The sequence below is a fragment of the Strix uralensis genome, chromosome 5 (assembly GCF_047716275.1).
Source record: "Strix uralensis isolate ZFMK-TIS-50842 chromosome 5, bStrUra1, whole genome shotgun sequence".
Taxonomy (NCBI): Eukaryota; Metazoa; Chordata; class Aves; order Strigiformes; family Strigidae; genus Strix; species Strix uralensis.
Window position 1 is genome coordinate 41778092 of NC_133976.1, and position 16016 is coordinate 41794107.

Here is a 16016-nt window from a genome sequence, read left to right on the forward strand (position 1 = left end):
ACAGTGGTAGTATTTACATGACTGAGTTACACTGTAATTGAAAGCAGTATAAAAAATAATTATAGCAAACTTGTCAATTTCATTTTATCAAAAGAAATAATAAAAGTACCTTTTCTGTGTTATTTTCAAATAATATCAATGTTTCAAATTATTATGCGTTGGCACAGTGCTGCACTGTTTGTGTGAAATGCACAGTGGAAACATAATTCATTTTAGAATGTGCCTATACTGGAATCAAAACACAAAAAGGAATCCGCAACAACTTTGAAAGACTTTTGCAAACTTGCATTTTGTTCCTGATTGGATCTGACAATGTATTTTTAATGAATGTAGTCTTGAACATCTGCAAACTGTTTGCAAGCTGGAATTTTCTTTTCGAATAGCTGACTCTGGAATCACAGGCTCTGTAATCATGGATGCTGTGTCTCCACAGTACCTATTTGCAATATAATAATATAATAATCATAATAATAGCAATAATGAAATCCGTTCCCTCCCAGTTAAAATTCAGTGTTCTGGGTAGCATTTCATATTAGTATAACATACTACTGGCTGTTTATCATGGCTCAGAGATGACTGCAAATGGCCTCCAAACACCTTGTACGGGGTGAAAACACACTCGTTTTCTGGGTTGTTCCTCTCCAGCTTCTTCATTTTAGTAAGTGAATCCTAGAACCCACAAGTATACAGGAAACTTCTGAACCAGAGCTCTTTTTTCAGATTAGATTACAATGTACAAACCTGTTGGGAGCCCTGTTTGTGTCCACAGAATGAACTCAGGTTGCTGCTAACTCTGTCATCATGGGAGTTAAATGAGACAGAATTGTTCACAGGGTCATATTGTTCCATCCATTCTTGTACTTTCTAAATGTTTGTGTTGATTGTGATATTGATCGTTGTAGATTTTAAGTCCTTGAATACATCCATGTGAATGCAGTGCAATATACAGCTAGGAGAACTACCGGTATGTAAACTAACAGGGATAGGTAACATATCCAGTAAGGTCAGGTGTAGAGACACCACTAATTTAAATGGAGAGACTATATAGTTGCGATCATGCTGTGTAATGTGTGAGTAAATGCATCGCAGATCAACTCTTCAAACATTGCTGCATTCAGTGTAGACAAACCTTTAATGTTGTATTTACTTTCTTGGTTCAGTTTTATTTTTAAGCTGCAGGACCAAAAGGGAGCGAAGTGCTATCAGATCTTTTCCTTGCTGTGCTTATTGGCTTGCTTATGTGAGCGACCTAGTAATTCGATCTATTTCCATAATTCCTGAGCTCTCAGTGACCTAGAATTTGGAGTTTGTTCCAAAATACTTACTCTTTCTATCATGTGATGAAGATGCTTCAGTTTTTATGAGCTCAAAGGCCACCACCTATTAAGCTGCTTTTTTTCCATTCAGTACTAAACTAGAGCTTTCAGAACACCTATTGCTTGAGAGTCTGAAAAACCCTTGGCGATCTCAGCAGTAATGACAAAGTAAAAATCAGCATTCAAAGAAGAGTAATTTCTCAGGGTCTTACGTGAGTGTGCTTTGCAGAGCGTGCGAGTGCGTCCATGAAACTTGGGTTTGAGAAGACCAATGGAGCAGCCTTTGCTGCTGCTTAAGGGTCTGTGGTATGGTGTTCAGGTACAAAAAATGATGGAGAAAAATGTGGAGAACGATGGCTGTTAGCTGACTTCAGCTATTGCGCAGGTCATATTTGACCTTATTCCTGAGTTGGCATAAAATGAATGAAGCACATCTGTTCTTTTTAGGAGAGATGAGTAATCCTCATGGGAGTACAGCGTAAGTACAGCATGGTGATCCCTTAATGGGGGCTGATTTAGCTGCCTCTGGAACAGAGAGTGACATAGCAATGTCAACAGAGCGTTGTGTCCCAGGTCATTTACTGTGCTGCAAGTCAAGGTTTATTAGCTCAGACATGGCTTTGCCTCTGCCGTACACGTGTCTCTGAGCAATGCTGGATTGTAACACGTGATGCCAGTGCTCCTGCTAGCTCCTCTGCACCATGCTCTGCTGCCTAGGGGAGCTCTCTCTTCACAAGCACGGTTCAGGCTGCTGCTGAGGTTGTCTCCATGTGCCCTCTCCTCCAAAAGCTTACTGTTTCCTGAGATTGAGCTCACCACCTACAGGCCTGCACTGATCTTGTGGTTAGTTTGGGGTTTTTTTGCAAGTGATGAGGCCCTTTCATTTTTACTAGGAAGAAAGGCAGTGGTGAGATACTTCAAGAATTGTTTAACATAATCTGTGATTACACAGCTTTTTTATTTTTTTTTTTTTTTCCCATGAGCAAGCTGGGCAATGATCAAATGCAACTGTAAAAGTCACAAGGCCTGTTTGGATTTGTAAGCATAATACATGGAGGCACTTGGGAACAGCAGCTGGCCGGGTAGTGTTTGGGAGTCCCTGAAATACAGCAGCTGGAAGCTGACTGTCTCTCGTAGGCTTAATCCTTTGGGATGTTGATGATGAGACTGACTGGTCCTTGAAACAGGGAACTTTTTAAGCTTTGGCCTTTTGTTTGAGTCAATCAGCACTGTGAGCATGCAATCCAGCAGCAATGCTTATCCCTGGGATTTCTTTCTTGTTCCCTCATAATTTGTTGGGTGTTTTTTTTTTTGTCCTTCCCTTTGCTTTGCCTAGTAGGAAATGGCAGCTTTGAAGACCCTCATGGGAAAAGTGGAGTAGATATTTTAGAGGTGGTAGCAACAAGCTACTTGAGAGTTTTAGGTGGAACTGGAGTCAGAATATTAATGATATTTATACAAATGGTGTTCTTAGAAGCTTCTGGTAGCCGTTTTCTTCGCTTCATAGGTGGATCTGAAGACTCTCAACTTGTTTAGTTTATACTTTCTCAGCCTAACTCAACAGTCCCCTTCTGTTTTTAATAACCTTCCTGTATCCCCATGGCATTAGTGACAGTTTGCCTCTTACAGAAGTCAAATTTTCAAGCACAGGGACCCCACTCCTCACTGATACTTGGTTGTAAATAATTAGAGTACACAAACTGCGGGACAGGATCAGACACTTTGTCCTTCTCTTTCACTGTCCTGCCAGCCATAGAGTCAAGCACCAGCAACTTGAGGAAAAAGTTGAGCTCCTGTTCTGATATGTTAAACCTAGAAAGCTTCCTTACAAAGTCCCTGCTTGATTCTTTCTGGTGTTTCTATCCTATGGAAGCTTCCAAAAGATTTTGTGTTTGTTCATGTCAGCACTTGCTGAAGTGCACAAATGCTCTTGCTGTCCATACACTGTTGATATTGTCCCATGTAATTGTTCTTAATGTTTGTTAATCTGCAGCTCCTCTGGTTGTAGACAGATGTTATGCTGTGGGTACAGATACGAGGAGAGCAAATAAAGCTTGCCATTTCAAAGGTTTACCTTGCACTGTGCATTTGGGGTATGTCTCATGAAAGGGAATGCTATCTTAGACTCCAAGAAAGTATTAAAAAGAGAGAGACTAATGAAGCTGTTATATTGATATGAATGTCAGCTGGAAGCTAAGCAGGGGAATAGCTTTCTTCAGCTAGGAAAAGAGAAGGAAGGACTGTTCAAACAGCGATCTGCTCCACTGTCAGCAAAGGAACATATCTGTGTAGTCTCTTTTATTGTGCTAAGAACTTGAAGAAATGATTGTGGCAAAAATGCTTTTGTCTTCCTATTTCCATAACTGACAGGCTATTTAAGGCTTAAACCTTCAGTGTGAGTTTAGTTTTGCCTGCAGTATGACCACCATGCTTGCAGCATCTAAAAGTTTGGAAACCAAATTTCAGAAATATTTCTCTTCTTTCCATCTTCCCATAATCAGTTGGACCCCATTGTTGCTCTGTGCTAGTTAGCTTCCCAGGGAAGGAATTGCCTAGACTTTTTTATAAGAAAAGGTTTTAATCCAGTTTCTTTTTAGATGTGATCCTGTTCTAAAGAAACTATTTTAATCTAATGCTAACCAGCACATGGGTATGAATGAAGAGGTCAGCTCTCACTGAATTGTTTTGTTTTGGGAAACCCATGTAATAATCATCCAGACCTAGTTTAATCTCAGCTAGTTAGCTGACTGGCTAGCTGTCCAGATGTAAACCAGATGTGGTGTTTGAGCTGTGGCTGATCAGAAAGTCTTATCAAATTGGCCTTTTCCATAGGCATGTAGAGGGCATTGCTGTTTAACTCACACTTTCCTTATAGGAAATATGTCCTGAGTAGTGGAAGTTTTAAGATGAGGAATGTAATTTGAATGATAAAATGTGCAAAAATATTTTTTATAACCATAAACATCTGAGCATTTAATACATTGGAAGGGATTTGATTAATAACCCTGCAGTTAAGCATTTTTCAGTATTTTAATTTAAACAATTCTCATGTTGTTATATTAACGTGTATTCTGTAGATTAAAACCAGCATACCTCAGAGTCTTGTTCATCATATTTGTATAAATTTGTATATGTCAGAGTACTTGAATTTTGCAGCTTCTTTTGTCTTAAGGTGCAAAAAGCCTCTGTTTGCCAGTTCAGATTCTTCGTGTATATATGATCTGCCACTTCTCATCTGTGTCTCTGCTGGCTGCTAGTTAGGCAGTTAATCACTTTGATCCCTGGTTGTGGCCTTGATCTTTCTCAGATGGGAGTCCTGAGATAGGAATAATGTTCTAATTGATTCAGCCCTTCTATTTTGCTTTCTCTACTTATAATTGTAATTTGTCTTTGTAATTTTTTTTTCTCTTCTAATTCTCATGTTTTACACTGACATTGGTATGCTCAGAAGGGAGCTGGAATCCTTCCAGCCATGAGTTGGAGGTGTTATTGATAGATAACTGCCTCTTCCCTAATTTATCTTCTCTGGCTGAAGTGCTCATTCTACCCATGGTTTTGTCAGAGGCTAGTTGTGCAATCGTGTTTGGATACTATTAACACATTTAGCTTTTTTGTTTTATTTTTGTGTTGTTCTATGGATTTGGAGGGTTTTAAAAAACATTTAAAATATTAGTTGAGAGTCAGAAACAGAGCTTTTAATGATTTTTTTTTTTGGTGGATTTTAGTGTATGTCCATACAAAAAATTTGATTTCTTGTTTCCCTGTTTCATGGTTTATGGATTTTGCTTTTACTGGCCAAATTGTTTGTCTCTTTGCTCCGACAAGTTTTTAGCCTGAAGGAACTCTCACTGTTAATATGGTTGCTGCTCTTATTGATGTAACCCGTTTTTGTTATGGATTTTATACCAGTCAGAGCATAAAATTTCCCACGTGCATATTTTTCTCCCTTCTAAGGGCTAGGTACAGTTTTTCAAAAAGTATTGTGGGCTTAATCCAGCACAATGCAGACTTGCCTACAAAGTGCTGTTTCCTCAGTGCCAACAAATATTAAAGGGTACTTTAAAACTCAGCACCTTACAGTACTAATCTGTTTACCTTGCAAACAGTTTTTCTATTAAGTTTACATGTAGCTCACTTTCCTGTGTTGCTTTTGCTTATCACTGCTATTATAACCTATGCATTGAGTAAATGCATTTGAGCTCACAGATGAGCTGTGCTTTTGCTTTGCTTTTCTTGGGACTATATTTTGTCATTCGTTCTCTTTATTTACCACAGATTTTTTTATTTTGTAATACCAATCAAGATTACTGCAGACATATGATGAGTAAGGTGAAATATATAGCTACCAGACTATGGTTTCACTATTGTTTTACTGAATTAGTGAAACACAAAAGTACTGACATGCCCCTGCAATCATCTTTGCTAGATTGTCATGTACAGTCTGTCTCTATCTCCTCCCAGTTTTTTTGTTATGCTCTAGACAAGTGCATCACTTTACTTAGTAGCTATTTTGTAGGGGACCACTTTGTTGAAATCTCTTAAAGTAATTGCTGTCAAGTGAATAATAAAATAGCCTTTCCCTTTAAACAAAGCTAATAGCCTCCGAATAGTAGCCACATGACAAAAGATGTTATGGGAATGGGATGGTTACTCTTAGACAGGAGTGAACTTCAGTTTTCAGAATGTCTTCTGAAGTTGAGCAATTTCCGGGATGCAAGTATGCAGTCTGGGATATAGTGTAGGTCTGTTTTTTGAAAAACGTGTTGTGACTGAGAAACCTGAAAACAGGGGTTTTTAAAATTTATTTTTTAAAAATTTGTAATGGAAAAGGTGCTGTTTTCCAGAAAATGTTTTAGGCATAGTAATTTGATGATTTATGATGGAAAGATTATTTGTCAGTTTGGGGCAGTGAGGAAATTCAAGTTCTATTTCCAGCTCTTCTTCAGATTTTCTTGCTGATATTAAGCCCATCTTTCTGCATCCTTAATTTATAAAACAGAGATAATAACAGTTCTTTTCCCCCATGTTTTGCCAGTCTTTCTTTAGACAGAAAGATCTAAGGGTAACAGTCAACTCTTGCTCCTATTTATGTAATCAGCTGAGCACAGGGGAACTGTGTTGTCATATTGACAGCCTCTAGACAATGCCAAAATATAAATCAGCAGTTATAATGGTTGCAGATTATAATTTCAAATGGAATCATTCTAAGGTAACATCTGTGTGCTTGTGACAGAGCAGTCTCTAGCCAGGTGAAATGGGTCATGCCATAGGGCTGCTGAATGTTGTAGGTCACTTGCTAGCACTTCCTTTAAACTTGTGTACTTCTGTAACTCTGTTTTTTATCCAAGAATAGGTGAAATATTATTTATGAATTATGTGTGAGGTGAATGTTTGACTATAAAATAGCCAATGAAAAATACGCTGAATAAGAGAGTTCTTTTAAATGTCAATCCAATCCCAGTCCAACCAAAGGAAATGGAAATAGGCATTAATCCTTGGGATACTTTTACTGTAGATTTTTCCTGGAGGAAAAAGCCGTTCTCGCATCATCTTATCACTGGTATTGCGATACGGAGTTTTTATGTGTAATATGTAGTGTAAATTTTTCTGCTTTGTTTCTTAAAGCTATGCTGATTTTTAACCTTCTACAAAGAACTGTAAGGAGCTTTACCCACTGGGAATCTCAACAATTTAGACAGTGAATTCCCCATAATAGCGAAGTTTTTCTTCCTAGGTTGAAGTTCTGTAATAATGCAAAATTATCTGTATCCAGTCTGTCATGATCCTCTCTTCTCTCCACAAATGCTTTCTCATGCTGGCTCTAACACCGACCTGATGGGTGGCCGGGTGAGGAACCTGGGCTGCCTGGACACTACCCACCTGGTTACCAATGTAGTTAGCCAACTCATCTGGTTGACAGCTGGCTGTGAGATGAGATGAACTCTGCTGCTGATGTAAAGGAAGAGTCGAGGCTGAATGACTGAGTAGGTGGTGGTTGGATCGTGGCAGTCTTAGTTGGCTGAAATGGCTATGAAATGGTGTCCGTAATTACATTTGCTATACATTAGTTGTTAACATGTTCACTTTCTGTCCCTGAGCCATTTCAACAAGGTGATACAGATTCTGAGTGTTCTAAATTAATCTTAATGGCACTGTGGTCAGTGACATAGCCAATATTTTATTTTATGCCAGCTGAGCATTGGTTGGATTTATATGCGAGAGCAGCTCATTAACTTTCCAAAGTATTTTATGATCTCTTCTCAAGTTAGAAATTGTAACATGTCTGTGTGACAGTTTTGCCTCCTGATGGAATAGATTGTTGCACCTTTGGCTGGAGCAGTAAGCAAACACTTGTATTTGGTTTTATTCAGATGAGAAATTGATGAGGCAACTAGATGCTTCTCTGCTTCTCATGTGCAATCATGTTTACTTCAAAAGCAGATGCTAAAAACTGCCACCCCTGCCCTGAAAATACATGGCAATCTCTTTGCTTAATGTTCCTCATTTCCCCACTGTCAGCTGGAACCCCAGAAGTTTCTTTCACTTCTTTCTCCTTCAAGTTCATGCTGTGAGTCTTTATCCAGGAACATCTGCTATGTCTGTTCAAAGCCTCTTTCCCCTTGCCCTGCAACAATGTTCAGGTGCCCCTGTGCTTGCATTTAGTTTCCTGAGACACCTTTCTACCAGCATAACTCCTCTGTGACCATTTCTTTCATATAAACTTTATTTTTAGTGGCAGCTTCTCTTTTCTTAACTTTTTTTAAAACCAGTTAAAGTTGGTTTGAATGAGGATGCAAAGATGATGTTTGGTTACTTTAAGAAAAGTTCCCCCTCAAACTCCACCAAAACAGCATTTCCTCAGAAAGTATCAGGTCATTGAACTCTCAATGTTTCCAGCTAGCTTTGAAAATTTTTTTCCAAAATTTATTAAAACATTTTTGGTTATATCAAAAAAGGCTCAGTGCAATGCTGTGTGTGACTGCTCAGTTTGGCGAAAAGTCATCTGATTATAAAGAGGAGCTGTCCCTTCGGTATTCAGTAAGCACATTTCATTGCCATACAGTCTTTTGGGTATTGTCCATAATGAATAATGAATAGGAGACTGAAACAAGGCATTTTTCTGTCATTTCTTCCCATTATCAAGTTTAACTATGTTCACTACAGCAGAATTGATATTTCAGTACAGCTACTTCTATCTTTCCTTCACTCATCAATGTTGTAAAATTTATTGCATTTGAACACACAAAACTTGTGGAGTTATGCATGCATGTGAAGCAACTGATACACATTCTTAGTGGAACTTGCCTTGTAGCTTGTTTGCATATGTAGTGAAGTGTTATTACTTTTGAATTTATCACATTTAAAAACTCATTTGACTTGCAATGCCTTGTTTGCAGCACTGACCCAGGGAGGTTGCAGCCGAGACTGTTGCGTCCGGACATCTGTCTACTACATTAAATGTGTAATGTGAACATATATTTATCACTGTAAGAATAATAAAAGCAATACCTGTGCCTAAAATAGTGAGCAAAATAATGATAAAAGATCTCAGATTATCAAGTAAATTGGAAGCTTTTAAGTACAGAGGCAAAGCATGTGTTTTTCAGCTGAGTGTCACTTGCTGCAGAAGTATTATGAATCTTGAAATAAAGAGCATAAGACTATGTTCTCCCCCTTTATGAAATTTGTGACTGCTCTATTGAAATGTTAGGGCCTTCTGAAACATGTAAATGTATGTTTGAGTTTAAATGCATATTTAAAATTAAACATATGCATAAATGCTTTCCTGAACTGAGATTTTTTTAAATTACTGTGAGAGAGCCCAGATGTAGCAGCGCTGGGCTGAGCCTGTGGGTATAGTCACACAGAGGGCTGGAGCTAGTTTGGAGGGGCCTCCCAAGAACCATACTTCACGTGGAGTCTGCTGGTTTTGAGGAAGGGATTAAAAACCAAGCGCTATTCCCAGGGTGGCATTGCTGACACCAGTTGATGTGCAGAAACATCTGTTTCATAATGGCAAAGCACTCTGAGCTGCTTTAAAACACCTGTCAAAGTTACTTTTAATTCTGCTTGAAGTAGGTGGGAGGGAAAACTATCCTTAATTGTGAAGTGTATTGCTGTGTTGATACAAGGTTACCTAATCCATGTTTGCCTGCACAAACAAGAAGATTTAAGGTGGTCATCAGACATTTGCTCAATTTCCATACTCCCATTTGCTCCCAGTCTGTTCAAACTTGAGTACGTGTAGCAAAATGGACCAAAGATAGAAAAAAGGGGAAATCTAGACAATAGCAAAATAGGTAGATGCTGTCCTTGGAACGTTAGCCATGTTTGCTTGGAAAGATGCTGTCATAGTGCCAAGCTAAAGAGGAGAGAGATTCAGGTCTCCTGTGGTCCCACAGGCGTATGTGATACAATAACATTCAGGGCTGGGCAAAGGCTCTCTGTGGATGGGGGTACCTTTGGAAGTGGTTTTGTGTAGGCAGGTGTGTGACAATGTCTATGGTGTCAGGTGTTGTGAAGGGCTGGGATTATAGATGCATCTTCGCCCTTTGTCAGCAACAAAGCTGGCCTTGTTGTATCTGGTGCCGTGGCAGATACAGCAATGGTTACTGCTGTGTGGATTTTGTGTCAGGATGTTTTCAAGATGCAGAGAACTATTTTCCTTATAGCACATGGGTTGTAAACGTAAGATCCAGTCAGTGGTCCTGCTTCTTATGATCTGAACTGTCAGTAGTCATGACCAGAGTACCACCATTTAAAAGACTATGTATGTTTTTTCTTTTTTCTGTGCACTGCCTAACAAGGACTACTCGAGTTGTGATCTAAAAACATGGACTGTAGACATGGCAGATGCTGTTGGTGAAGGTTGCCTTGGCAGAAGTGTCCCTAGCCCAGGGGCTGGATTGGTCAGATCTCTTCTGAACGTCTGATTTAAAGCCCCTGTAATTAACAGGAGTCATTCAGTTGAAGTCAGCGGGTGTTGTTAGGCCGTTAGAGCCCAATGAGCCATCTGCTTTCACAAGCCTTCCCTTTCTAAAACAGAGGTGCACTTTATTCCCTTGGAGCAGTATTTCTCATCTAGTGAGCTGTGATTCCTCCAGGGCGTCAGGGAAGGCAGTGATGGCAATTGGAGTGGTCTTAAAACATGAAAAAGATGACTAAACATTTAAAGAAAAGATGTCTTGCAGAATAAATGCAGACTATTATATGGGATTATTGTGATCAGCGAACTTTACTGTTACAATAAATAAAAGAATAAAAACATGTCTTGATATCAAGCAAGGATGATGCTCCCCTAGAAAGATACACCACTCTGAGAATGAAGGTTTCAAAGGGTATACACACATGAAATAGAAGGCAGCATAGAGAATAATGTCTTCAAGAGCAGGGTTCAAATGTAGAAGGGCGTATTTAATTCTCAAGTAAGAGGTGGGCTCCAGTGTATGTCATGCTTCAGGCTTGCAAGCCTCTTACTGTAACATCCTAATTTCTGCCAGGTTGTCAGCTTCCTTCATTCCCTGAGGATGCGGGTTGGCAGGCTTATGGCACCTCTAACAAAGGTTATTAGTGGTCTTCCTCTAGTGCCAGAGGGAGAACATACTGTGGTTCTCTCTGGTCTTACTTCATCTTTGGTGAATTCCTGTAGAGGGAGAAGGTTGGACAACAGTCTTTTTGCAATTAGACAGGTGTAAATAATGGATTTTTACTTTTTATTTCCATGGTCAAAATGCTGATTGTATTCCATGTTCCTCATACCTGCAAAGCAGAACTGAACAAAGCTTTCAGTTTGACCTGAAATATTTCACAGAATGTGGAAAAATGACTGCAGGTTTTTCCTTACTGTTCTTCATCCCCTTCATCCTTTTATTGTTTTCAAGTACTTCAATTTTAATGCAAAAAAAAAAAAAGTCGTGATTTTAAAATGTCAAAATAGAACAGTTCTGTTTTTTCTGAACCCATTCCTCTGTTTATTACATGCTGAAATTGTCACTAGTCTTTGGTACAGTGGAAACATTTTTAGTGAACGTACTATTCACCAGAAATTAAGATGTTCATTGCTATTTACAGTTTGTACTTGTCAGAATTTACCCATTATACCTTGTATATAGTTATTAATTCACATTTTTTGTAACACTGAAGTAATAAAAAACCCTTTTTTTTTTTCTTTTTAAGTGCTAACTTTCTTTTTGATGAATAATTTTTACTTGCTGTAGACATGAAGATTTTTCTCATGCACAGTAGTTAATCTGATTTTAGGTAGATGTGATTTGTTCTAAATCTGTTGCACATTTCTTACCATATATCACAACTGTCCCTCGCTATGGGAAACAACTCTCACTTTACAATCACATTCATGTGTTCTGGCGACCTGGTATTACAAATATTTTTAAATTACTTTGACTTATTTTATATAACAAATGCTGAAATATTAAGAGAGACTACAGAAAATGTTGCAATATGTACAAATTATTTGTGAAAGTATTCTTTTCGTACAGCAAATACTTTTGACTAACTATAGAGAAGTAGACTATTGAACACTTTGAAGTGTTCAATAGTCTACTAAAGAAGATACAGAATTTACCATACAGGTTTCAGGAATATTTTGGTATTTTTTCTGATAATGCTGCCAAAGTCATTCTCAGAACTTGAGTTAGGTTAATAATATTTTTAAATTAATTGTTCAGGATGATTTTTCTGTGGTGGTATCTGAGTGTGGCTATTGCATTGTCTTTATTTAAAGTTCTAATTAAAATAGCCCAGGGCTTCTGGAAAAGAAACAAGGGGAAACAACTCGTATTTTTGCTGACTTTAGAAAAGAATGAGAAAATCTACGTTACAGCAATTTAATATAGGATCTCGAATATCTTCTTGCTCTGCTGTTAACAATTGAAAATTATTTCTAGCAAAGTGTGTCTAGTCTCCTCCATCAGTGGCTGTGCAGTCTAAGAACAGCATCTTACAAATGTCAAAGGGGAAGTCTGGGTTATAGGGCTGCAGGTGCAAACCTGGTTACTCAAACTTGTGGTAGGAAGGAGATAGTCAGTCTGGTTCCATTTGAGACAGAAATGAGAGGTTTGGACTTTTTTCTTTTCTTAGAACGTCTGTTGAAAGGTTGCTAATGGTTGTAAATGTAGGTGCAAAGGAGTTAAAAATCTGTGTGAACTTTGTTATATTCATAGGTATTATGACAGTGTCATTACTAATATGATAAATTTACAATGTTTTTCTGGTATTTTTGTCACTTAGACACACGGGGAACTACACTGCATCAGCGTACCAGTGCGCTGTGAATATGCCTGTTGTCTGAACAGTCCCTACTTTATTAATTCCCAAATGTGGAAGGTGCTTGGTGCAGACTGTCAGGTGGCGGTTGAGGCTGAATGCCAATTTTGAATTCCCTCCCTGCCTCTGCCACCAGAGTTGCTGTGAGATGCTGAGCAAATCACATAAACTGACATAGTCTCATTTAGTCACTAATTGTGTGTTACTAATTTTCTTAATACCCAAACTAAGGCACCTGTGACCAGACTCAAGCTGTATAAAGTGTTCACTACTGCAAGAAGATATAATGGGAACAGTGCTTCAAGTGTGTGCAATAAAACTGTTAAGTATACTTGACATTGAGAGGTGTCAAGATAAGCACCCAGAATTAGTCTCAGTCGCTCTTTGTTCTCCACTTTCTTACATGAAAATAATAGTATAACTTAATCTTGCAAAGACTGTGAAAAAGAGCTTCACTAATATTTGCAGGGCAGTAGGTGCCATTGCAGTGAGTGATGAATTATGCACCTAGGCTAGAAACCTATTTATCTTTTGTGGGAGAACATGTACTACTTTTATTTATATTTAGGTCTGACTGTGCAGAAGATTTTCTGTTCTTTCTCTTACTTAAATGAATGTAAAATTGAATTCTTAGTATAGTGATCGAACAGTCTGTGGGAAAGTATATAATAATTACGCATTATTGTTCAGTCCAACATAGTTATAAAGGAACACAACCCATCTACCTTTTGAAATTAAAGCATTAAACAAACAAAACAATTATGCTAATCAAATCTCATGTCTTAATCTTCATTCTGTTTCATTTACTTAAACTTTTTGGGACAGTATCTGAAAACTTTACAGTCTTTATTATTTAACACTCAGAATCTTAGTATAAGCTAAGGAAATAATATAATCCCATTTTATGGATTTGGAGGTAAAACATGGCCAAGATAAGCCCATACACATTAAAGGACATCGGTGTGTGAAAGTTAGGGGTTTCAGTTTCAAGCTCCTTATATCATGAATGACACCTGAGAAGGCATCATCCAGAACAGCCAGCCAGGTAGGTAGAGTGTCACAAACTGTCCCCTGTGAACTAAAAGGGAATTTTCTGAGGCCAGGCGTAGGTCTGTGATGGTGCCTCTAAAATTCCTCCATACATTTCATGTTCAGTGGTTGTTGGGTGAAGGGCAGAAGCAGACCCAGCATTTGAAGACGTCTGGCATGCTTTGGCAACGCCTGTTGCCTCAGAGCCCCTGAGAGACCTGGGCAAAGGCGCAGGTAACTTCTGAAGTGTGTTCCAGCTTAGGGGTGACCTTGGTGTGAGCCATGGAGCCCTGGCAGTCCAAAGCTGTTCTGGGCAGGCTGAGAGGCACCCAGGGAAACTTTATAGGCAAAATAGAACTATATTCAGCGTTAGGCAGATGGCAAACGAAAGTTTGCAGTACTGTGGTTTTTGAGCTTTGATACCTGGGCTCCATCTCAGAAACCATTAAATGCCTTTTCTGCATTTGCCAAAAGACACACGTTGTAGTGCAGTAAGCTGAACCTCGATTTTTCTTGTATGTACTTATTTTTTTTCTTCCCTTCTGTTGTCCTTATTATGGACACATTTGGACACTGTCAAATTGAATGATTTTTTTGCATACTTGGTTGACTTGAGTCTTTTTTTCCTAATTTGCTGATACAGTCAACTGTGCCAGTAAAGCAATTATGCAAAATTGTGTATAAAGGTTTAATGATACAAAACAGTGTTCATCACAAATCTAATTGTGATTCTCCCCATCCTTCCATAAACGAAAGGTTTTGAGATGTTTGAATTAGGATATCGGTGGTTAATATCTATTTTGTTAAAAAATATATTTAGTTTAGCAGATAAGGGAACATTTAATGTACATGTCACTGTTAACTTTGGAAGGAAGCAATAAACAAAAATAGTGACTTGGAGGTGTTCAGGTAATGGTTTATATGCTTTCAGGTGGTGATTATGAGAAGTCTGCTTTATTACTTGTCTCATTAGGTTACATTGCTATCTGTTTTACATTACAAATGATAACTATGTATGGTCGATTGTGCACAGAGTCTAATACAACACAAAGATAAAAATTTAAAGATGGCCATAGTAAAAAAGTAGAATAATGTGCCTGCAAGTTAAAACAAAGAGGTAGTGGGTTAAAACAGAATTGGCAGGTATAGTGTATTGAGATTTGATACCTGGTTTCCACTTGGATAATTGAACTGGTTCAGGAAGAGAGCAGTAAAGCAATACCTGGTAATGCTTTCGCTGAAAAGCCGAAAATCCCATTGGCTTTTCTTGGTCCAGAATAGAGCATTTAGAAATATTTCAAAACTGGTATTTCTCCTTCATGTTTTCATTGATATTTTCTGATTTCTGCCTTGCTGCTTTCCTCACAACCCTGGCTGGGATTTAATCCTAACAGAGAAAGTATTAACGAGTCAGATATTATTATTAGGACTGACATTTAGTAGAGTCTCGTTTGTATCAGGTCATTATGTACTGTAGGGAGAGACCTTCTGCCACAGCCACTAGAGACAAAGTACTGCTTCCATCAGACAGAGTATGAGGAGGGAGAACAAAAAGCGTCTCTCCTTTCTATCCCTTTCTTGGTTAAAGTTCTCAGCTGCATGTCATCTTTGCACTAAGGAAGCTTTAAAGACTGCAAGGACAGGGAATACTGAATAACCTGGCGGTGCTTTCTGCTACCTCCTTAGTCAGGGTCACACTTGAGTGCTGAATTATGAAGGTGAGTTCTGTTCACTTGGGTGCTCTGTGTAGTCAGATGTGTGAGCTGTTTTATACTGAACACAGCAGTCTGTGTCTTGTATAAACAGCTTTGATTTACTGCTTTCTGAATACAGAGGCCTGAAGCAGTCATGGAGATTTCAGGAATGTTAATTGTTTATGTACATGAATGGGCTTATAAATGGTTGGTTTTGCAGTCTTCCATAGCTCATCGTGGGTAACTGTGTCAATGCCAGAGAAAATAAAAGAGAACATTTTTTTTTTTTCTACACAGTCTACTAATACTTTCAGGGCTCGATATAATGTGCCTTTAACAAACCGTGAACTTCTCTCCTACTGAGCCACTGCATCCTGCCTACATTCAGTGTAGGCAGAGAACCATTATACTAATCCACTCTCCCATCATATCTCTACCAAACACATGTAAGTGTTTCGTCTGAATATTTATTTTGATGCAAGGAGTGTTAACTCTTTTATTTGGCAACACAAACAAGTAGGAGATTGTGACTTCTCAACTTTGTAACCTTAATTGTGGAAGTTCTGGTTTTCATCTATGACATGTTTTAACAGACGTTAAACAGTCACATTTAGCTTTAAGAAAGTAATCCTGCCACCTCACAACAGCCTTAGAATAGTTCATCTCTGGAGGTAGGATAGCTTTAAAATGT

General features: G+C 38.4%; 1 protein-coding gene across 1 annotated transcript in view; it reads left to right on the top strand.

Annotated features, from left to right (window-relative positions):
• TRHDE (thyrotropin releasing hormone degrading enzyme) overlaps positions 1-16016 on the top strand; it is a 225038-nt gene that overhangs the window by 22615 nt on the left and 186407 nt on the right. The window lies entirely within an intron of this gene.